Here is a 24,073-nt window from a genome sequence, read left to right on the forward strand (position 1 = left end):
GATGCACAAACTAAACAAGAAGATGTTTATCAGACCAATTCAAATAAAAGTGGATGCTATTGAGCTTGTTCAAACCAAGAAGCAGGCCCAACTGGATGAGGTATTACAAAATCAAGCTCCTCAACAGACTCAGTTAAATGAGATCCAATCTTCAGTTAAACTCCTTCTTTCTCTACTCCTGACAGATGATGCCAAAAAGGGGTAGAAGGTAGTTAAGTCCAAATGCTCACCAAGCCAAACACTGAAGAAAAAGGATGATCATGGAGATGACCAGGGAAAATCTGAAAAGAGTAGAGGTCAAAGTCAAGGGAAGTAGCTGAGGAGAATTCCCACTCAACAAACAAGTTCTCATCAGAGAATGTCTGGTAGCAAGAACTCTGATAGATCTACTATGCAAGGGAGGAATAAGGAAGGAAATAAGCCAACAGATCAGGATGTTCCTTTGTTGATCACAAATGCTGATACTTCAAATACTGATGATCAAGTTCTGACAATTACTTCTGATGTGATAGTCCAAGCCGGAAGCCAAGAGTCACAGAAGTTTTTGCAAACTTTGAAATTCAAAGGAAAGAAAATAACATTCTTCTACAAAGATCCCAAAATTCAATCTATTGATGAAGAATTGGCCAATAGACTATTCCTTAAGGATAATCCAGGAGTGGATCTAGAGGAATTAAGAGAAGAAGAAGCTAAATTTGCTGCTGAGAAGAACAAGGCAAGTCAAAAGCTTTTGATGCTAAAAAGCCACTAAGGCCAAAAGAAAAGGGGATTGTGATAAGAGAAAGATCTGCAACAGAGATTCCTAGATCAAGGACTAGATCTCAAACTACTACTGACCCTAAAGATAAAGGAAAAAGAAAAGTTGGGGAGACAGTCAAGAAACATAAGATGAAGATTCCTCAAATTCTAATGGATCCTGTGTGCAAGATGCTTCAAGTATTTGATGATGCTGCTGTTGAAGATGAAACAATTGAAACTCTGAAGAGAAAGAGGATGATAGAAGAATCTAAGACAACCTCTGACATAGCTCAAGTTGTTCAGAGTGAAGAAGTTCAGAACTTAATAAATCCTGAAGATATTTCAGAACAACAAGCTACAGATGAAACTGCAAATCCTGACCAATTCATCAAGACATCAACCTCTGACACTGCTCAAGTTGACATATACAGCTTAACATTTGAAGACAAGAAGAAACTGCTATGGAACAAGTCTATTCTAGTTCAGCCTAAGACAAATCAGATGTTGAATCAACTTACAACATTTGGGGGTAAAAGCAAAGCAAGCTAGAGACACTTTTGGATTAGGTTCTGACAGAGAGAAATTCCATACTGGGATAGAAGTTGATATTAGAGATCCGTTCACATTGACTGACAAGCCATTTGAAGAGATCACACAGAAGCACCTTGACAAAGTATTTTCTGCTCAAGTAGTGATGGATACTCATGGTGATTATGAAGTAAAAGAGAAATTGATCTTATATGTGATTGATGGTAGAACTTATAGATTATATGAATCTGATGTGCTGAAGAAATATGTCAAAGAGATCCAATATATTCATTATCTACTGGAGGTAAATTCTGATGTTACCAGGAAATGGTCAGAATATATTCTGAAGACAATAAGAGATTTACTCAGAATTTCTGGTGCAAGAATGACAGAGTATACTCCAATGATGACTGAGGATGATGGAAGAGAAATTCTTATGCGGAAGAATTCTGCTAAGGTAGAAGTAATTCTGAAAGGAAGATGTTTATGCTATAATGAAGATTCTATACATCCAAGGGTAATCAGACTGGGAGATGGACTTGAAAGAACTCTAATTTCTGCCCTCAGAGCTGCCATATATCAGATTGGTGATACTGAAGATGAAGAACTACAACAAGTCAAAGCTCAGTTACTTGAAGTTAAAAGAAATGCGGAGACCAAGCTGGTATCAGACTTTGTAAGGAATCATTATGGATTCAGGTTGATTCAGTGAATTTGGTAAAAGCTGCATGGACTGTAAGTTGTATTTAGTTGTGCATATAAACTCTCATTACATTGGTACTTAAATGTTTTTGACATCATCAAATCTATAAACTAGTATATTTTTATAATTTACAAGTTGGGGGAGATTGTTAGATATATTTGTGATGTCATGTCTAATCTGATTTGTTTAGTTTCAGAACTTATTATCTGAACTTAACTGGAAACCAGAACTAACTGAAGACATGAAGTTATCAGAACTTAAGCCATCAGAACTTACATCAGAACTTAAGTGCGGATATACTTCAGGGATGAAAAGCGGCTGATTTACAGGAGAGGATTTGGATTAAACAAAAAGAGATATGCTTGGAGAGTTATACAGCTAAAGGACTACAGTTGATAATCTCTGATTGATGTATTTTAGGAAACATAACATATCATATCAATTATGAGATATCTTGTAACTGTGTAGTATATAAACACAAATTAGGTTTTATACTATATGTGTTATCATTCACGAGAATATTATTCATCGTAACCCTAGCAGCTCTTAGTGATATCATACATCACTGAGAGAGTAGATAAAACCTACTGTAGCAGAGTTTGATATATTGAATAAACTTGTTTTCTATTACATACTTGTGTTTATAATCGAATTGATTATAGATACTATATTCAACCCCCTTCTATAGTATCATTGATGGCTAACAATATAATTAATATATAATTGGTAATTTTATAAATGTTGGGCTTACTAAGCATGCCTAACTCCACATTAATATGATATTGTCCGCTTTGGACCGAGCCCGTACCGGTTTGTTTTTGGGTCACTCCCAAAATGCCTCATACTAATTGGAGTTTTCTGGCTGCTTATATTCTAGCAAACTGCCCCTCCCACAAACGATGTGGGAAAACTCTTAATAATTAGGCATGGCAAAAGGGACGGTAGAAACATGTTTTACAAATACCAAAACCGAATCCGGTTTTGTTTCGTTAACCTGAACCCAAACCCGAACCCGGTTCAAACCTGAATTACCTAAACCGAACCTGAACCCGTCGGGTTTCGGTCGGGTTCGGGTTTCACCGAAACCCAAAATATTTTTACTTCACTCTATAATTAGCACTCAACAGTTAGCAAAATTTAATTAATTTAGCAATTTTAGGATAAAAGATAACATGTTAAAAGATTGAAAATGATATATCAAAAGGATCAGTAGGCATGAAACCATAAAACCATAAATTGTAACACTTCCTTGAACATTCTTTAGAAATAAGCAAAAGGATTAAACATCTGCCTTGTCTAGTTAAAGAAAGTTGGAGAGAAGTATATTAGTAAAATATACTTCCAAAGTTTAAACATAAAAAATTTACAATAATACTGATTTTAAAGTTTCCAACTTTCTCAAGAGCATTGCCTGTCAAATTTCTCTATTTATATTAAACATCAATAACTGCTCCCTCGCTCCATTTGTAGATCATCACCGGCTTGACCAGAGGCAATAGCTCACTCAGGCACAACATTTTTCTTGAAAATGTAATCCCTAAAATCAGAAATAAGTTTTAGACAGAAAGATTTTAAAAATATAACTTGCAGCTTTCAAATTCTCGTAGATAGTACAATTGTACAATAGGTACTTAAAATTTCCACAAAACAAGTTCCAGTTTCTTTCTAAACTAACTGTGCTAAGAAAATAGGAAAACACCCTTTCACATAAATTATGCTAAATTATAAGTAATGACCCACTGGACGTGCCACACCTGAACATATGATAAACTTATAAAAACATGTGGTAAAACTACAAAACTAATAAAACTTGAAATAAAACAATTCTAAGTTAAATAAACTTGAAATGTACATACAACAATCTATACTAGAAGACATGATTATGAACTAGATTCCCCACTGATTCATTGATTGGGCTACTAGGAATCTGAATTAAAGTACAAGTAAAAAATTTCATTACCAGACTAGATTTGTATAATAAATTCAATATAGATGTTGTAGAGTTTCTCTGTACATTGAAAAAACTTGGGAATCAAACTGCCAGCAACATAAAATATTTATTTTTACACAGGTTTACCGGGGATTCTTTTTTCTAGTATCCAAATAAATATTTGGTTAGCTCTAATACAACTGAATTTTGAGCACATTTTATAAGAATGATAACTAATCACCAAATTCTTAAAGTTTACAAAAGTTCCATACTTTAAACATAAAGCAAAATGTAACAAGAAACAATGACAAGCCAGAAGATAAGATCAGATCAAGCCGACGAGCAAAATAATTGATTAAATGATCTAAACTTTTAATCTAAATTTAAGACAGTACAAATGTATTTAAACACCAGATAGTAGATACTACTAAATAAACAAACCTAAAAGACATTTTCCTATATTCTGGATCAGTTTTTCTCAGATTTCCCTGATCTGGCAATTTTAAAACTATATCAGCTATAAATTTCCTTTATTCTCCAACCTGGTTAACTTCTTCGGATTTTCTGGATATACATGTTCTCTCACATAGAGTAGTTAAATGTAAAATGATGATGTCCTAATATTGATGATACAATCTGCTCTACTTGGATAAAAATCTTAAATTTTAAATCAACACCAAATTACATTTTTAATATGACAACTAAAAGGAACACCTACAGAAGCACTTGTAAAGTAATTGAAACTCTATTTTTACAAATTTAAGTACTACATTAAAGCAACAGAAAGAGTACCAATACCTCAAACAATCAGAGTTCTCGAGTTATACCTGAATCCTCCACCTCCATATCATTATAAATAGTAGCATATCCCGAAGACGACTCACTTGAATTAAATAAGTTACATCAATAAATAGCAAAATAATGCGTGTATTTTATTTGAAATTTAAAAAATGATTATAAATGATACTATCTTTCACTTCAGCAGCCCACAACCAACTTTGAGCACACATCAAGGCTTCTATTGTGGTAGGATGAAGTCTATTACGATGTGGACTCACCAATCTTCCGCTAGAGCTAAAGGCTGACTCCGAGGCTACAGTTGATGCTGGAACAACTAAATAATCTTGAGCCATGCAAGCTAAGGTTGGATACTTAGGTGCGTTTAACTTCCACCACGATAACACATCAAAACCCTCAGCCTTTGTCCAAACATCCTCATCCAAATAATGTTCAAACTCATATTTTATGAAGTCCACCTTACGTTTTTTGGTACTAATAAATAAGTCATATTGTGAAGCATTTTCGGTACTAACTATTTTTGATAAAGTACCAGATTCATCATTACCTTCTACACTTGAATTTATTTTTTGATGGTACTCCCTTAGCAAAGAGAAACAAAGAGTACGAACCTTTTCAACTTAAGTGAGAGCGGGTGCTCCAAATTTTTTATCAAAATAGAACTCTAATACCTCCAACTTGTATCTAGGATCTAACACCGTGGAAACTCCAACAATACCATGAATCACATCCCAATATTTCTCAAATTTCAATAACATTTTCTCTGCCATTTTCTTTATAACAAAATTTGGACTTTCCCACCATTCCGTCATGGCAAGGCGAATCTCACAAATATTAAAAAGATTTCAACTTTTCACACACTTCTTTAGTAAATTCCCATTCTTTTGGAGAAGGGACACTTTTTATATTGAGTGTCCTTACGACTCAATCTAATGAACACATCCCTATACAGTAATGCAGTTTCAAGCATCAAGTAGGTTGAGTTCTACCTAGTTACACAGTCAAGTCCTAACTTTTTAGTATTTGAATACGTAATTATCGGACCGTTTCCTCAAATCTCTCTTCCCTTTTAGGTGTTGTTGTCCAATAAGCAACCGATTCCCTAATTTTTCCAACGCCAACCTTTATTTCATCGAATCCATCTTTTATAATTAAGTTTAAAATATGTGTTAAAAAATGCATGTGAAATAAATTACCACCTGCCAAAAGTGATGAATTATCTAACCTTTCTAGCATCGATTCAATCATGGCATCATTGGTCGTACAATTATCAACGGTCACACATGAATTTTTTTTCCAGGTTCCAATCAATCAAACAATCAACCAAATGCTCACATAAGACATCTTTAGTGTGTGGACAAGGCACATATATAAACCTAAAAAAAATTCCAAAATAGACAGCAATTACTAAATAGTCTAACCGGTCATGTACTAAAACTCAATATTTAGTAAAAAGTAATTTGCATACCTCATGATACGAATTTTCAAAGTTCATGAATCATCAATGACATGTGACGTGACTTCCTTGTATCCTTTTTTTGATTGCTCGCGATCCACATGTCCGTTGTGATAGCAATTCTACTTTTGTTGCTCTCCATCAAACTCAATGCTTTCACTTTTTCAAACTCAAAAATTCAAAAAATCTCACTTTTTGTTGTATTTCTACATGGAACCTTAAATAGCGGTTGCAATGAAGCTGAATACCTCTTAAATCCAATATGATCAATAATAGAAAGAGGGTATTCATGCATTATTATCATAGTTGCAAGCTCTTTCTTGGATGCAGCTTGATCAAAACTATAAGAGGTCATATGTGGATGATATTTATTGAAGTTTCTTGTCAAAAGTTTATGTCTTATATTTTCATTCTTCCAATGCTTCTTCGTATAATAATTCTTTAAGTGCGACGTTCCAGAAGTACCTTAGCACAAATTTCTTCTGGGCAATATTTACAAAATGCTCTTAAAACACTGTTAACTTTCCTCCTAACAAAATGGTTCCAGACTTCACTTCTTAATTTTGTACCACCCTTTCCTTCTTAATTGTTTGATTGTACTTGAGCATCATCATTACCGTTTAAATCCGGGCCAGTTACATCCGGGCTTGAATTACTATCATTGAAGCCTGACTGAGGTTCTGGTCCAGAGGGATTTGATTTTGTTGGTTCAGAACTTTTATCTACCGGTGACTCAGAGTTCATGATAATGATTGTGTGTTGGTGTCAGAGTCTGCCATAAATAAATACGAACATAAATCCACATTTTTAGCCTTTAGACATTTAAATTAATAAAAAAATCAACACATGAATATTATATAGGGTTCAGAGTTTAGAATTAATTAATAAGATACGAATCTTGTATTCTTAAATCTCAATAAATTATTTAAATTATCAAACAAATATAGAAAACCTAGGGTTTACAGTTTACTAATCTTACATTCTTACTTGCTTTGTTGATAAATCGAAGAACGTCGTAATTGAATATGATTGAAGAATGTTGTAATTCAACCTGCGCCGCACCTTGTAGATAGAAAATGTACTACCTAGGGTCTGTGTTTTGTGAAGAGGGAAAGGAGAGGAAGTCAGGAAGACGAGACAATTTAATGAGTTGGAATGTCGGGTCTATATCAGTAGTAGTACTACTAGCAATAATAAGTAACGTTAAATATTTTAAAACGGGTTTGGATTCGGGTTCGGGTTCAGGTCGGTTTGAAACGGGTTTTGGGTTTTCGGGTCGGGTTCAAAACGGTATGGCCTAAAACCAAACCCGACCCGAAAATACTTCGTGTTTAAAAATTAAACCCGAACTCCGACCCAAAATCAAAAAAATTGGGTTTGGTAAAACCCAATTGGGTAGGTAAGGATCAGGTACCCATCAATTCGGTACAAATTGCCATCCCTACTAACAATCTCCCCTTCACACATCGGGCACGACACCTGTCAATTTTTCCTCCTAATTGTATGATCTGGCTCCCCCTTAACCCATCCTGGAAGTCTATCTAGCTATCTGCTCCCCTTAGGCCCATACTGGAAGGCCCACCTGCCTTTATTCCTAGAGCCCATACAGGGTAGCCTATTTGCCTCCTTCTAGGTCCATTCTGGAGCCCACGTGAGATTGTTGTAGACCTTTATAACTTGAAGCTCTTGTACCACTTATTGGGCCTTTGCTGAGCAGGCCTGACTCCAGATTAGTATGATATTATCCACTCTGGGCCGGTCCGGGCCTACACGGGTTTATTTTGGGGCATATCCCAAAAGGCCTCATACTAATGGAGTTTTAGTGGCTGCTTATATACTAGCATTCCACCCCTTCCACAAACGATGTGGGATAACTCCTAACAATCTCTCCCTTCACACATCGGACTCTACACATGCCAAATCTGTCACCTGATTGTGTGATCTGCTCCCTCTGAACCCATACTAGAATCCTTTTGGCTTTATAACTCCCCCGAGGCCCATACTGGAAGGTCCACCTGCCTTTTCCTTGAGCCCATACTGGATTAGCCCATCTGCATTTCCCTAGGTCCATCTGGAAGCCCAACTGAGATTACTTTGGATCATGATAACCTGGCTCTAATACCACTTGTTGGGCTTGCTAAGCATGCCTAACTCCATATTAATATGATATTGTCCGCTTTGGACCTGGCCCAGAGTGGACAATATCATACCAATGTGGAGTTAGGCCTGCTCAGTAAAAGCCCAATAAGTAAATTATTGTTGGGTTTGTGGAGTCTATTAATTAAGCCTATAAAAATAGATTATTTATATTTAGATTAGTTTATGGATTAGTCTATTTTTCAGATTTGGACTATAATTTTGATTTAGGCCTAGTTTCTTCTCTTATAAATACTAATGTAATTGTAAAATTATAACACAAAAATTGTGAGAGATCAATACAAAATTAGTGTGGCTTGTGGAGTAGGAATTTCTGAACCATGTAAATCTCTGCTTGTGTGATTTTCATTTATTTTCTTGTTCTTTGTTATGGGTAAGAAATTAGGGTGTATTTAATGTTAGGGTTCGTGAGCTTCGAGGCTCTATTTGACTGCTCACGTGCTTCGTGACTCAATCTGCCTTCACAAGATGCCTACGTACCTTATTGTATGCTAAGGATCAAGTCAAAAACATAGTTTTGATTTGTAGGGTGAGACATTTTATATAGGCATGGGATGCCTTTGAATTGGATTAGGGTTAGGAGACTTGGTGGACAAGTCTCAGATTTAGAGTGGACTTTGGAGTCCTATTATGCAGTCAATGGGGTTTCTTGGAGGTCAATCTCCAAGGAATTATATCCCTATTTGGATTCCACTTATCAGCTACTTTTACCCGTATTAATTAATTATGAAATTAAGTAATATTCAGGATTTTGGGCCCTTTAAAATGGGCTTTATTGACATCCCAAACTGGGCATAATTAATGCGATATTAATTACGCAACAAGGCTTTATTTTACTCATTTTTTCCCCAACTTCTGGGAAATCGTAAAAGATTTTACAGAAGTTAACTTCATTTGTTCCCTTACAGGGTATTGTTTTTAACGCAAAGTGTGGAGTGACCTATACATTTACAACGATTTGTTTTATTCGAAGCTTTAGGATATTTTTTGGAATTTCCATATTTACTTTCTGGAATTTTCCTTAATTTCCAGGAATTTTCCTTGATTTTCTAGAATTTTCCTTAATTTTCAGGAATTTTCCTTAATTTTCTAGAATTTTCCTTAATTTCCAGTAATTTTCCCTAATTTTCTGGGATTTTCCTTAATTTCCAGGTATTTTCCTTGTTTTTTGGAATTTTCCTTAATTTCCAGGAATTTTCCTTACTTTTCTGAAAATTTCCTTAATGTTCAGGAATTTTCCTTAATTTCCTGGAATTTTCCTTAATTTTCAGGAATTTATAATTTTTCTGAGGCTTTCTTCAAATTTTCAGGATTTTTTTTGAAATTCTCATTTTTCTGTATTTTTCCAAAATATTTCCTTTTCTTTTTTTTTATATAATTTCGACCAGGAATCCCCTTCGACCAGGATCATGATCGGAATATGGACCAATTGCTTCTAGTCATGGCCATTTCGGTCTGGATGCATTTCGATCAGAATCCTGACCAAATTTGGTCAGGATTTTTGGTTTGACTTGCGTTCTGACCGAATTAAGGTCCTCAATATCCTGGTCGTGTTTATTTCGGTCAGGAAGATTTTCGGTCAGAATTCTGACCGAATTTGGTTAGGATTTTTGGCTTGACTTGTCTTCTGACCGAATTATACATCCATTATTTCTGGTCGTGATATTTTCGAGCATGAACTTTTTCGGTGAGAATCCTGACCGAATTTGGTCAGGATTTTTGGTTTAACTTGTCTTCTGACCGAATTATGCATCCATTATTTCTGGTCGTGATGTTTTCGAGCATGAACTTTTTCGGTCGGAATCCTGACCGAACTCGGTCAGGATTTTTAGCTTTGACCTAATTCCTGACCTATTTATACATCAATTACTTCTGGTCATGCAAAATTCGATCAGAATGACTTTCGACTAGAATTCTGACCGAATTAGGTCAGGATTTATTAAATTTAATTATAAGCCTTACTTGAGCTTTTCCAATCTACTAATATGACCTATTTGTGCTGGTCAAATTGGGCCTGTACTTGGGCCAACTGGATTGGGGCTTTGGGATATAAACCTTGAAGGAATTTACGGATGAGCGGAAGCGTGAAATAATATTTATTCCGTAAAAACCATATACCACACATATAGAAAAACATATAAAAAGGAAAAACTGAGGAATCGTACCATACCTTGTGAATCAAAGCTTTATAAAAATGGAATGCTAGCAGTTGCTCCTCAATATGTGAAGCACTCTATCGGTATCCACCAAGAACGATCCTCTTCGATGAACCTTTTTATAAAACTGAGCTTTTATAAAATGGAGTTTTGAGAGAGAGAGAGAGGAAGAAGATGGAGGCTAGGGTTTTCACAAAACCAAAATTGTGTGTAAAAAGAATGAGCCATCCATCTCATTCTATTTATAGGGCTCTCCTAGGGTTTTATAATATATCTTTATATATATTAACCCCCACATTTTATCTTCATAAAATGCTTTAATAATAATTAAAACTATTTTAATCATTATTTCTTTTTCTTAACTATTTAGAAAATAATTATCTCTCTTATTATTTCATCAAAGAAAATATTCTTTTATGGTATGACCCTGTAGGTTCAATATTATACCGGTAGTAGAAATAAATAATAATAAACTTTTATTAATTATTTACATGAATACTAAAATTCACTAAATATAATTAACTGATTAATTATATTTATTCTACATCGTGAGTGATGCTTCTCAACATATCGCGACTATCCGGATAATATGAATTCACTGCTTAGAATATCAAGAACCTGTCAGTGACTAGTTACCGTACAATGAATTCCTTCTACCCTTATAATATCCCGAATAAATACAAGACATGGATCTCGTGTCAAGCCTATCAAATTTAATCATATGATTTCTTATTCATAATACAAAGTTCATATTAATGTAAATTAGAAACTTCTTTCTAATTTCATACACTCTGGCCAGAGATTCCAGAACTCGCATACTAAGAATAACATAGGATATTCTCTTCCTATACTGGAAGGGGTAGATCCTCTATTGACGTTAACTATCTCTATACATAAATCCCTATGCCCAGAATAGACTTAATGGATGTCCTTGAGACTAAGGACTAAACCAAAGCACAGTTCATTATATATAAGATACCTTTAACGATCTCAAGTCTAAGGACACTTTTACAACTATCACTCAGTGAATAACTATTGACACATGAGTAATCTCCATTAGTTGTTCAACTTATCGAGTCATATTCAGTGAACTTATTCCCTAATAAGCACCTACATACTAGCTATAGTGTCACCACACAAATGCCTATGAGAACAGACATCCTCCTGAAGGGAGCAGGCATAGTATGTACCAATCTTTGCGGATTATTAATTACCAGTTAGTAATCTTATGACCAGAACTAATTAAGTTTAAAGTTATCATCTTTTAGGTCTCACTATTATGATCTCATCATAATCCATAAAAAGCTTTACTCTAAACTATGGTATATCTTATTTAAACACTTAAATAGATAGAGCCCGTAATAAAAACAAAACAAGTCTTTTATTAATATCAATGAAATCAAAACAAATTACATAAAAGTTATTCCTAAATCCTCGTACGTGATTGGACTTAGGACATATCTCTTTCAATCTCCCACTTGTACTAAAGCCAATCACTCTGGTATCTAATACCCATCTTGTCTTTATGACGATCAAAGTGACACTCTGGTATCTAATACCCATCTTGTCTTTTTGACGATCAAAGTGACTTTTCAGAAAGTGGCTTTGTGAGTGGGTCTGCTATGTTGTTATGTGTGTCAACTCTCTTTCAATACAATACAAGAAATGTTATCGCGCTCCCACTAACCCTTTTGTAGACACATGGTTCATCTACGTTTTTGATAAAACCAAACTTTTTGATTGTCTCATCAAAACGAATGTTCCATCTACGAGAATCTTGCTTTAAACCACATATGGTTCGCAGCAGCTTACACACTAGGTTTTCATTTCCCTTGGAAAGAAAACCATCTGGCCATTTGCCAGATCTCATAGTCGTAGTAAGCAGCAATCGCAAGCAAAATCTGAACTGATTTTAACAGGGCTACAGGTAAAAGGTTTCATCAAAGTCAATCCATTGCCTTTGTTTGAATCCTTTTGCCACAAGCCTGGCTTTAAAGGTCTCCACCTGGCCATCTGCTCTAATCTTTCTTTTATATACCGTATACATAGATTCCATTTCGGATTTCAAGGCACTTTGCCATTTTTCTGAGTCAACACTACTCATAGCCTCATTATAGGTCATAGGGTCGTCATCATCAATGATTGACAACTCATTGTCATTCTCAATGACAAGGCCATAATACCTCTCAGGTTGGCGAGACACTCTCCCTGACCTACGAATGGGCTGTTCCACAGAAGGTTGTTCAGTCTGAACAGGTGTTTCCACTTGATTCGTAGTAGTTTGTGCTTCTTGAACTTCATTAAGTTCAATTTTTCTCCCACTGTTTGCTTCAAGGATAAACTACTTTTCCAAGAAAGTAGCATGTCTGGATACAAACACCCTATGATCGGTGTAAAAGTAATACCCTAAAGTCTCTTTAGGATATCCCACAAAACTACATTTTACGGATCGAGATTCCAGCTTATCTGGGTCAACTTTCTTGACATAAGCTGGACATTCCCAAATCTTAACGTGTTTAAGACTCGGTTTCCTTTCTTTCCATATCTCATATGGAATTTTAGGGACAGATTTGGAAGGCACCTTATTCAGTAAATATGCTGAGGTTTCCAATGCATAACCCCATAAGAATACTGAAAGATTCGCATAGCTCATCATGGATCGAACCATGTCTAACAAGGTTCGATTTCTCCTTTCAGATACCAATCTGGAGGAGTCCACTGGGAGACTATACCCTTTTCTTTGAGATAATCAAGAAACTCTCCATTCAAGTATTCACCACCTCGATCTGATCGAAGAGTTATAATACCATTTTTGGTTTGTTTCTCCACTTCATACTTATACTCTTTGAACTTTTCAAAGGCATCAGACTTGTGTTTCATCAAACACATATCCGAATCTAGATCTATCATCTATGAAAGTAATGAAGTATAAAATTCACCCATGGCTTGCGTAGACATTGGTCCTCATACATCTGTGTGTACCAATCCTAGCAAATCCGCAGCCCTCTCTCCATGTCCACTAAATGGAGATTTGGTCATTTTACCCAATAGACAAGACTCGCATGTAGGATATGATTCAAAATCAAAAAGGGTCAAGTAACCCTTCCTTATGCAATGTCCGCAGTCTATTTTCACTAATATGACAAAGTCTGCAGTGCCAAAAGAAAGTGAGATTTTCATCATCCCTTTTCTTTTATTAGTTTGTTCAATCTGAAGTAAATTATGTCACATACATACAGACCATTATTTAAAATACCACATCAATAAAGAATATTATCTCTAAGGATAGAACATTCATTATTCTTAATAATAAAATGAAAAACCATCCAAATCCAATATAGGAATAGAAACAATATTCCTTACAATCGAGGAAACAAAATAACAATTATTTCAAACAATAGTCTTGCCCGTAGGCATATGTAAATGAAATGATCCTACATCTTCAGCAGCAACTCTTGCTCCATTTCCCATCAGTAGAATCACCTCCTCTTCCTCAAGAGTCCTACTTCTCCTTAGTCCCTGCAACGAATTGCAGATTTAAGAACCACAGGCGGTATCTAATACCCAAGTAGAAATTTGACTTAATGACATATTCATTTCTATCATGAACATACCTGAATCAGAAGCGGTAGTCTCACTCCCCTTCTTCTTCTTCAACTCTGCAAGGTAAACCTTGCAGTTCCTCTTCCAGTGCCCCACCTTGTTACAGTGAAAGCAAACAACTTTGCTCTTGGGGTCTTCAGCTTTTGGTGGAACCGGATTTTCTTCACCAACTTTCTTCTTCTTGGAAGGGTTCCTCTTCCTTTTCTTAGGATTGGAACCTTCACCAATTAGAAGAACAGAGCTCTTCTTAGGGGGTAAATTCGATTCCGCAGTCTTCAACATGTTGTGGAGTTCAGCCAGGCTGACATCCAGCTTATTCATGTGAAAGTTCACAACAAACTGCGAAAACGAACCTGGAAGTGATGGCAAGACCAAGTCTTGGCTCAGCTCCCCATCCATGGCAAAACCAAGTTGTCCAAGACGTTCAATCAAATTGATCATCTTAAGTACATGGTCATTCACGGATGATCCCTCGGACATCATACAACCGAACAGCTCCTTCGATATCTCATATCGAGCTGTCCTCCCTGCCACATCATACAACTCTTGTAGATGCATTAGGATAGTGTGAGCATCCATATGCTCATGTTGCTTTTGTAGCTCAATGTTCATGGAAGCTAGCATGATGCATTGAGCAACATTTGCATCATCTATCCACTTACGATACAAAACATGTTCATCATTATGTGCATCGTTAGCAGGTTCAGTAGGCTTAGGTGAGTCAAGCATATATTCCAGCTTCTCCACCCTGAGAACAATTCTCAAGTTTCGAAGCCAGTCAGCAAAATTAGGACCAGTCAACTTGTGAGCATCTAGTATACTCCGGAGTGATAGTGCAGAAGACATAACGAATATAGTAAATCTGTAAATGATAAACACGTAACAACACTTAGCAAATATTCAATTTTATTTCAAAACACTATATGAATTGGGTCTTTATTCATAAGTGGCTCCCACTAGTTTATCTAATTTATACACCCCCTAAGTGAAAATTAGGCATTCATAATGCTAGTGGGAATAGGGATCCTACATTCCATTACACAACCTCGGTTGTAGCACGAAACGTCATGTGATGTTCAATAGGCAGACAACTCTTATCAATTACATCTTATCTTATTCCCTAATATAATTTTAGCCTCTTGAATAATTGAGTCACGACCGTAGCACGACAAACTCAATATTCTAAGTCAAGTCTAACCCAACATTTCGTACAATTGAATCAGTCTACAACGGCCCACGGCTGTAGCACGTAACGACCTTTAGATTCTAATTCAATGTACACATCTCTATGTAATAGACAAGTATTTTTTATTTCGAAATCAAAGCCCTCAGCTGTAGCACGAAATGATAATTATTTAAAAATAAGAACCACTTTCTATCATGTTGAAAGGCTATGACCGACACAAGCCCGTTGTGTCATTGGTCAATTACTACTTGATATTATTTAATTTTAGAGGGAGTATATTACGTTACAATCATAATCATATTATAAAGAGATTCTTCCTTTTAAATTAAATATTTCAAATCAATAATCGATAATCAGATGATTCCCAGATCGGGTGGAGCATTGTCAAGAGGCGTCACTTAATAACCCTTTCTTACAGATAAAAATCTGTTGTTGACAGAATCATCCTTTCTCTCAAAATTAAAAATTCATATTTAATTACGTGTTTCATAAACACAAGAATCTCATGATTGTATTCATAATATTATTGTCAAGGCAAGAAACGATTCCTATTCTAGATTTTCTAGAACACGCCTTATATTGATTTAAGTTCACCTAAATCTATCATCGCATGGTAAACACAGGCATATATCTCATATATAAAAATAAATAAACAAGTAAGCATGCAATTAATATCATGTCACACATTGATATAATGATGTATGGATTTATTATAGCATTTAAAAGCAATTAAAATAATTAAAACATGCTTTAAAACACTTTCGGGAATATAAACAGTTCAAAACTTTTATATAAAAAATATTTGACCACTCCATTAGATCCGTCTCGGAAAAACGAATCCAACGATATATTGCACGTCCAAAACGGAGTTACGAAACTCCCAAAAATCAAATTTTAAAAAGACAGATGGGCTGTAACGCATTACAGTAATGCGTTACAAGGTCTATAACGCTTTCACGTAATGCGTTACAATACTGTTGAGCCATTTACGTTTGTAACACATTCCGTAAATGCGCAACAGTGTGTACACATTCACGGAATGCGCAACACACCCCCAACCCCGCGTGCGCTGCACGCGCCTGCAGCAGCCGACAACAGGTTTTTTTTTTGATTGTTTCTTCTTCTCCTGCCGTTTCCAGCCGTTACAAACAAAAAAGGTAACCCCCTTTTTCTTTTACTCCCTTCCTTAATAATTCTTTATTAATTTATTATTTTAATTTTATTATTAATAAATTAATTAACATTTAATTAATAAATTAATAAAAATCAAAATAATATGATTTCTTAAATCAGGGAGTAGCAGAAAAATACCAGATCAGCCATGGGTCCTTGTGCAAATTTTAATCATATTTATTCACATGTATAATTATTCCATTAATTTTAATTAAAACAATTTTTTAAAAAATTCATAACAAATAATCTACACATCACAAAATTATGAAAAAATACTTAGACAATCTACAACACTTGTAGAACCCAGATCAGTAGTCAAAATCTCATGCAAAAATTATTTCGAATTAATTCATAATTAAATCCAAATAAACTTGCAAAAATCATACTAAATCCATACATGCATAAAAAAATCTGAATTTTTTTATATGAATCTCTATATGCAGAACCTAGCTCTGATGCCAATGAAGGAATTTACGGATGAGCGGAAGCGTGAAATAACATTTATTCCGTAAAAACCATATACCGCACATATAAAAAAACATATAAAAAGGAAAAACTGAGGAATCGTAACCATACCTTGTGAATCGAAGCTTTATAAAAATGGAATGCTAGCAGTTGCTCCTCAATGTGTGAAGCACTCTACCGGTATCCACCAAGAACGATCCTCTTCGATGAACCTTTTTATAAAACTGAGCTTTTATAAAATGGAGTTTTGAGGAGAGAGAGAGAGGAAGAAGATGGAGGCTAGGGTTTTCACAAAACCAAAATTGTGTGTAAAAAGAATGAGCCATCCATCTCATTCTATTTATAGGGCTCTCCTAGGGTTTTATAATATATATTTATATATATTAACCCCCACATTTTATCTTCATAAAATGCTTTAATAATAATTAAAACTATTTTAATCATTATTTCTTTTTCTTAACTATTTAGAAAATAATTCTCTCTCTCATTATTTCATCAAAGAAAATATTCTTTTATGGCGTGACCCTGTAGGTTCAATATTATGTCGGTAGTAGAAATAAATAATAATAAACTTTTATTAATTATTTACATGAATACTAAAATTCACTAAATATAATTAACTGATTAATTATATTTATTCTACATCGTGAGTGATGCTTCTCAACATATCGCGACTATCCGGATAATATGAATTCACTGCTTAGAATATCAAGAACCTGTCAGTGACTAGTTACCGTACAATGAATTCCTTCTACCCTTATAATATCCCGAATAAATACAAGGCATGGATCTCGTGTCAAGCCTATCAAATTTAATCATATGATTTCTTATTCATAATGCAAAGTTCATATTAATGCAAATTAGAAACTCCTTTCTAATTTCATACACTATGGCCAAAGATTCCAGAACTCGCATACTAAGAATAACATAGGATATTCTCTTCCTCGAGTGGAAGGGGTAGATCCTCTATTGACGTTAACTATCTCTATACACAAATCCCTATGCCCAGAATAGACCTAATGGATGTCCTTGAGACTAAGGACTAAACCAAAGCACAGTTCATTATATATAAGATACCTTTAACGATCTCAAGTCTAAGGACACTTGTACAACTATCACTCAGTGAATAACTATTGACACGTGAGTAATCTCCTTTAGTTGTTCAACTTATCGAGTCATGTTCAGTGAACTTATTCCCTAATAAGCACCTACATACTAGCTATAGTGTCACCACACAAATGCCTATGAGAACAGACATCCTCCTGAAGGGAGCAAGCATAGTATGTACCAATCTTTGCGGATTATTAATTACCGGTTAGTAATCCTATGACCAGGAACTATTTAAGTTTAGAGTTATCATCTTTTAGGTCTCACTATTATGATCTCATCATAATCCATAAAAAGCTTTACTCTAAACTATGGTATATCTTATTTAAACACTAAAATAGATAGAGCCCGTAATAAAAACAAAACAAGCCTTTTATTAATATCAATGAAATCAAAACAGATTACATAAAAGTTATTCCTAAATCCTCATACGTGATTGGACTTAGGACATATCTCTTTCAAACCTCCCAACTGGGCCTATTGATTTGGGCCTTTGCTATAAGGTCCTTTTTTGAGCTTATTTATCTTGGCCTTTTAAATTGGGCCTTCCAATCCGGGCCTTTTTAGAATGGGCCTCTTTATCTGGGTTCTTTCGAATTATTCAAATATATCTAGGAATATCCCGAACGTTCTGGAATGCCCTAGATTGTAACTTTATACTTAATTTCTATTTACTTTTATCCCTTAGGAATGCTCTGGAACCTTCTGGAATTTGGGCCCTAGGTTTTCGGATGGGCTTTCTACCGGCTACAAACGGTTGGCATCCCCTTTTTACCGACCCAGTGACCGGCTAGGAGTAATATAAGAGGTTGGAGGGGAGAAGTGAAGTCTCACACTTCACTTTCCCATTTCTAAATCCTCTCCTTTCAACTCTTCTCCCCGCTCCTTAAAGTTTCTCCGGTGGTGAACAAGCTTCTCCGGCCAAGTTTCAGGGCTAGGTTTCCCCCCTTTTCTTCCCATCTCAGCATCAAGCTCCTCTTTCACCTTCCATTAATTGCGGGTAGAAGCTCAGAGAGGGCAGCCAAAATCACCTCAGCTTCAAAGAGAGGTAAATAAATTCATATTCATTTTTCTTATATGTCTTTGATAGAAATGATCAACTCTATGGGAGATGACTACCCATCCATAGCTCATTTAGATTATTTTGATTATTGTAACAAATGATATAATGTAGCTAGTATTAACCTTCTTAACACAACTTATAACGTTCGTCATCCCCTTAAAATAATTCCTGTTGACGGTAATGATCGAACATGCCATTGGAAATCAGATACTCTATTTATCTATGTAGATGCCTTTGATATGGGGCTTTGGGTTCCATTTCATGAGTTTATTCCTAGATTATTGGCTGACTTACACAAGTTAACTAATGCAACTTCCACCCAATGCTTGGAGAAATGTCATATCCTTAATGGTCTTATGCCTTAGGCATGGTTTTCCCATTTCTGTAGCCATTTTTAGGAAAATTTTCCAATGCTATAACAATGCCTGGTCCTCTTGTGGTTGGGTTTATACTAGGCAGAGGCCCAAGTGCCCATAAATTTTCAATAGTGCCTCCATCCCTGATAACAACCAGCACTGGAGAGATAGTTTTGTTGGTTTAAGATGGGCGAGCGGTGATTAGGGCACCCTTTTTAGGTCTTCCTTTGGAAAATTTAGTGATGGAAGCCCCAAAACCATTCGCCTATCAGAGGAGGAAAATATTATATATAGGGAACTTATTAAAGATTAGGGACAGACTCCCAGTTGAACTTTGTTGGAAGAGTTTTCCCTGATCCACGTGGGAATTTCTACATTCACTTAAAAGGGTATTTCTCATTCTATACTTTGTTTTCCTTTTTCTTAGACGTTATTAACATAGATTATCCATTGTTTTTGTTTCTTTTTCAGCGACCCAGGAGATAAACAACTCCGTCATCCCGGTGGTTGAGGAAAGAACTAGGATGAAGAAGGCCCGACTTGCAGGATTGGATCCTCGTGGTAAGGCTACGGAGCCTAGCTTCCTGATGAAGCATAAAGAGCCCATGGTGGAGGCCTCTTCAGGGGGTACTGAAACCCCTGCCACTCCTGCTCCTACTCCTACGGGCTTATTTCAGCCTATATGGGGTTTTCGCCGTGGAGATACCGTGGTTGGTTCCACGAAGTATGCTTGGGATTGGTCCTATCATTCCATTACTCCTAAGGACTTCACATATATTATGGCCGTCCAGGACCCGGAGCGTGTGAAGCTTTGGGAGCTCAGTCCATTGCCTCAGTATGTTTTTTTGGCATTCTAATTTTAAACATCTCATTTTTTAAAAAAAGCATGAAGCTTGTCTTTCCTTATCTCTTGTTTTTTCTTATTTCAGACCAACGCTCATTTCCAAGCGGCCGTGAGACATGACGAGTCTTGGAAGAAGGCTTCGGAGAAATATGACAGGGGCTTGAGGAAGCAGAATTCCAAGCATATGGCCCTGGAAATGAAGATAAAGCGCAAAGAGGAGGAACTTTCTGAAGCCAATGCGGAGTTGGTGAAGCTTAAACTTGAGAAAGATAGAGTCATCGATGCTTACTTAGACACAGATGAGTTCACTCAGACCATGCGGGTTAGGGATGATTCAGCTTTTCCCTGGTTTTTCAGGACCGACTGGGACACAACCCTTGGGATTGTGAATGATGCCTGTCCGGATATTAACCCGGCGGACTACCTTTCCTAGATGACGAGAATTTACTACAGAGGTTTCATACCCGCGTATTTGTCTCTGAGGATATCCCTCATACCCAATTGGTCCTTGCTCCAGAGTAATCTTCTAGGCCTGTCACAGAGGATATCATCTCCTCTTTCAGCAAGACCGGTACTGCTGAGACATCGAGTGAGAGCGGAGGGGATGATATGGACGTAGAGGACACTTCCTCTCCTTAGAGTTTTTTGGCCCTGCGTGGCTTTGTTACTTATATTATTTACGCTCAGGACTTGTGGTCTCTTAATTTGTCGAACTTTATTGTCCTTATATTTATCTGCATTTGGATTGCATATTTTCAATCTATAATGTTTTCCAGAAACTCAACATTATATATTGAAAACTTCACAAATTTCATAAATCTTTGGGGTCCATCCCTTACATAAATATTGTGAACTAAAACAGAAATCCTATTCAACTGATATATGAAATCCTATTGAACTAGAATACGAAATCCTTGGTTAGTACTTCCTTTCCGAGGAACTATATGTAATAATTTTTCAGGTTCTGAGCGTGCCAAGTCCTTGGTATTTTATCTCCATCCATAGTCTCTAACTTGTAGGATCCTCTTCCCCGAACGCTCTTAATCTTGTATGTGCCTTCCCAATATGGGGCAAGTTTTCCCCTCTTCCCTACTCCAGAAGCTTCCACAGACCAAATCACCTTGCGTGAAAAAACTTTCTTTCACCGTTAGGTTATAATAAAAGGAAGCTTTTTTCTGATATTCTGCAATCTTCGCATGTGCTTTATCCCACACTTCATCTATTAAGTCCAGGGCTAACCTTTTTCCTTCCTCATTTTCTTCAGCATTATATGCTTGAATTCTCGGAGTTGAATGTGATATCTTCACTGGAACGACTGCTTCTGCCCCGTATGCTAACATAAACGGTGTTGCTCCTGTAGTGACTCTACAGGTGGTCCTGTAAGCCCAGAGTATCAGAAGTATCTCTTCTACCCAGTTATTCCTGGATTTTTCAATCCTCTTTTTTAATTCATCCAGAATAATTCGATTTATCACTTCTGCTTGCCCGTTGGCATGAGGATGGGCCATGGAAGTGAACTGCAGCTCAATCTCATTCTCTTCACAATACTTCCTGAATTCCTCATTATTGAATTATGTTCTATTATCAGTTACCAGGATACGAGGGATTCCATATTTGCACATGATATTTTCCCACAGGAATAGTGCAACTTGCTTGGTCATAATCTTGGCTAAAGGCTTGGCTTCGATCCACTTAGTAAAGTAGTCAATAGTCATAATTAAAAACTTCCTTTGTGGCGTGGCCATGGGGAAAGGCCCGAAAATATCCATTCCTCACATAGCGAAGGGAATGAGAGTGTTGATGGAATTCAGCATCTCGGGGGGTTGTTGGACAACTGGTGCATGCTTTTGACAACAATCACACTTCTTTACATAGTCTTTGGCATCAGCCATCATTTCCGGCCAATAGAAGCCTAACCTGGTTATCTTATGCATAAGAGCTCTGCCCTCAAGTGTTGTCCACAAATTCCTTCGTGTACTTCTTCGAGGGTCAAACATGCCTCGTTGGGCCTAAGGCATCTCAGGTAGGGAACCACATAAGACCTCTTCTATAAAATCCCGTCAATCAAAGAGTACCTCAGTGCTCGTACAACCAATTTTTATGCTTTTATCACATTAGTCGGGAGCCAACTAGTTTGGATATGGGCCTTGATGGGATCTATCCATGATTTCCTAAGCCCTATAGGGGCAACAAGCTCAACATCTTTGTTACGTGTTTTCAAAACATGAAAATACCCGCTCACATAACTTTCTTTTACCTCTGACGAAGCGAACTTGGACAATGCATCAGCCTAAGTGTTTTCTTCTTTTGGAATATGCTCGATTGGCACTCATTAAATTGGGTCATCACAGCTCTCACCAGGCGTACACACTTCGCCATTATTTCATCTCTTGCTTCGAAATCTTCCTTGACCTGGAATATCACAAGTTTCGAACCTCCACAAACCTTCAAGTTTTTGACTCTCAAAGTCCCTGCTAGGGCAAGGCCAACTATCAGAGCTTCATACTCAACTATATTATTTATAGTCGGAAAATCTAACTTCATAGCATATTCAATCAATAACCCATCAGTTCACGACCCGTGGGCCTTCTACCTCCACGCGGCATTGCTCCGTCAGGCTTTCTCCCATTGTGGAAAATTCCCCACTGCTGCCTCCCGTAGGAGTCTAGGCCGTGTTTCAGTCCCAGTATGGATGATCATCCTCTCGGACCAGCTACTCATCATCGCCTTGATAAGCTATTGCCTCACCAACTAGCTAATCAGTCGGGGCTTTGTAAAATTAGCCCTGCTCCACAAGAATTTGTTTTTGATGCTCTATCAAAATAGAGAACCCAGAATTCTTTGTTCTTGTTCTGTCCTCCTTCATTTTCTTCTTTTCCCTCCATGTCATGAGGTACGGTTTCTTCTTTCCCCACGACTTCTTGGTTGGGGATGGTACATTCAACCACGAAGTTAGCCAAGGCATGGGCTTTTATCGCCGTTCGTGGCTTATACTTTATGTCGAATTCTCCCAGATCAATGGCCGAATTAATCAACCTTCCACTGGCTTTATGATTGTGAATGATGTTTCTTAAAGGATGATTCATTAGTACCTCAATCTTATAAGCTTGGAAGTAAGGACACAACTTCCTTGAGGCCATCCCAGGGCTAAAGCAAACTTTTCAATAGTCGAATAATTCAACTCAGCCCCATGCAGAATTTTACTGACATAATATATGGGTTTATGGACTTTAAGTTCCTCCTTAACCAATACAACGCTCAGGGCATTTTCTAAAATGGCCAAATATAAGTATAAACTTTCATTCAGGACTGGTTTGGCCAACAACGGGGCTTGAACCATGTATTTCTTTAGTCCTTCAAATGCCTCTTGACTCTCCTCGGTCCATATGAAACCTTTTACTTTCTTCAAGGCTTTGAATAATGACAAGCACTTGTCTCTAGATTTGGAGATAAATCATCCCAAGGCACCAACCCTTCTAGTGAGTTTTTGAACATCCTTAATAGACCGCGGAGGCTCATGTCCAAAATGGCCTTTATCTTATCAGGATTTACTTCAATTCCCCTCTTGGAGACCATTATTGAGTGGAATCTATGACACTTTATGATGCTCCATAAGCTTTGAATTGGTATTTTCGTACTCAAGTTATTGGTATTTTAATGTATTTTCTAGTGTTTTTGCATTTCAGGCATTAATCCGGATTAAGGTGAATTAGCATTGATTTGATGCTAATATGGTGTTAGGATGGTGTCTAAGGAATAAAGCTCACGAAGACCAACTCATTGTAGCAAGAAAAGAAGGAAAATAGAATT

The 24,073-nt window shown here is 36.5% G+C and overlaps 1 pseudogene; it reads right to left on the reverse strand.

Moving 5' to 3' along the window:
• Positions 1–22,866: 22,866 nt before the first annotated feature.
• On the reverse strand, positions 22,867–23,161 carry LOC141716114 (18S ribosomal RNA; annotated as a pseudogene).
• Positions 23,162–24,073: the final 912 nt, after the last annotated feature.

This window comes from Apium graveolens, chromosome 3 (assembly GCF_009905375.1).
Source record: "Apium graveolens cultivar Ventura chromosome 3, ASM990537v1, whole genome shotgun sequence".
In the NCBI taxonomy this organism is placed as follows: Eukaryota; Viridiplantae; Streptophyta; class Magnoliopsida; order Apiales; family Apiaceae; genus Apium; species Apium graveolens.